This window comes from Corvus brachyrhynchos, unplaced genomic scaffold (genome assembly GCF_000691975.1).
Source record: "Corvus brachyrhynchos isolate BGI_N302 unplaced genomic scaffold, ASM69197v1 scaffold200, whole genome shotgun sequence".
Taxonomy (NCBI): Eukaryota; Metazoa; Chordata; class Aves; order Passeriformes; family Corvidae; genus Corvus; species Corvus brachyrhynchos.
In genome coordinates, this window is record NW_008236184.1 from 4834561 (window position 1) to 4836335 (window position 1775).

Genomic DNA, 1775 nt, shown 5'->3' on the forward strand with positions numbered 1-1775 from the left:
CGCTGGGGCCTCCGGGCCCCGGCAAGTCCCGGTGTCTCCGCCCGCGCGGCAGCGACTCCGGGTCGGTCACGGTGACAAGTCCAAATGCCAAGAGAACCCGAGCCGGTCCTTGCCCGGAGCCGGTGTCGCTGCCTTGGGACTTGCCGCGGAGGAAGGGTCAGACAGACACTCTTGAAGTGGCACCTCCTGCTCTCTGGGGGATCCACCTGCTGCTTCCCAGGCTTTAGGGCGCTTTCCCCTCGCTGTTTACAGTCTTGCGGGCCCGTAGCGGTGAGTGGGGTGCGCTGGGTGAGGCGTCAGGACGGGTGATGGCCGTGCTGTGATGGTGCTTCTGCTGCTGACCAGAAACTTCTGTGCTCTACCAGCACGTCTTTTCCACCTGATCTTCCTGCTTCTTCAGACACCACGAGGCGGGATTTTGCCGTGTTTCAGCGTGGTGTCTGCACGGGAGTGGGATTAAAACGTGTGGATGATAATTTCTGGTGCTTCTGAAGGCAGAGCTCCCTTAAAGGGTGTTTGCTCCTGCTCGGCTCCAGCTGCCCTTGGCGAGGTGGTGGTGCCACAGAAATCTCCATTTGCTCCATGTTCATATGGATAATGCAGAGGGATGCTAGGGATGCACAAGGAACAAGCCAGATGGGTTTCAAGGCCAGGCTGGATGGGGCTTGGGGCAACCTGGTCTAGTGGAAGGTGTCCCTGCCCCTGGCAGAGGATGGAACTGGGTGGTGTATAAGGTCCCTTCTGACCCAAACGATCCCGGGATTCTCTAAGCAGAATAATCAACTAAAAAAGACCTTTTTTGTGTCAAATCCAGCCCTGGGGCATTGTAACACTGGGGGAGGACTCAGAGTTGGTTTTGAGGACGCTGTTACCAGAATCTCTGAGAAACACCAGCAGTTATTCTTGGGGCTCAGGTGGAGTTCTTCTCATAAACAGTACGGAAAAAGTAGTTCATCACCTCTTAAAAAAACCCCAAAGTTACCAAATTTCTGTGAGTTACAAGCTGGCAATTTTCCTTCTTAAATTCAGTAATAGCCACAGCCCAGAGTGTCCCAGGTGTCACTTTAGAGCAGCAGGACAAGGACAGGTGTGTGAACAGCAGCTCCAGGCACTGGGAGTGAGTGTGGAACTGCACAGGGTGGGAGTGACACAGGTGTGTGCGATTGGCACCTCTGTGATTGACACAGGTGTTTGTGATTGACACCTGTGTGATTGACAGGTGTGTACAGACACTTGTAGCTCAGGCTATCTGTGACATTTGCTTTTCCTCCTTCCTTAGAAGGTAAGAAGCTTTCCTGCTGGATAGAATGTGTCCAGAACAGCTGGACTAGAGTGACTCTTGGAGACACCTGAGGGTTCTCTGTTTAATAAAGGCACAAATATTCCCCACATGGAATCACTGAATCCTGGAATGGTGTGAGTTGGAAGAGACCTTAAAGCCCATTCAGTGCCACCCCTGCCACGGGCAGGGACACCTTCCACTGTCCCAGGGTGCTCCAAGTCCCATCCAACCTGGCCTTGGACACTTCCAGCGATCCAGAGGCAGCCACAGCTTCTCTGGGCACCCTGTGCCAGGGCCTCCCCACCTTCCCAGGGAACAGTTCTTCCCACTATCCCATCTATCCCTGCCCTCTGGCAGTGGGAGGACATTTTACATCTTACACGTAGTAAGGATGCAGCTGCTTAACTATTTCCAAGGGATTATGGATTTAGTGCTGGAGCTGCATCTAAAGAAGATCCACCAAAGAAAGGTGTTTTATTTCGATTTATTTTCC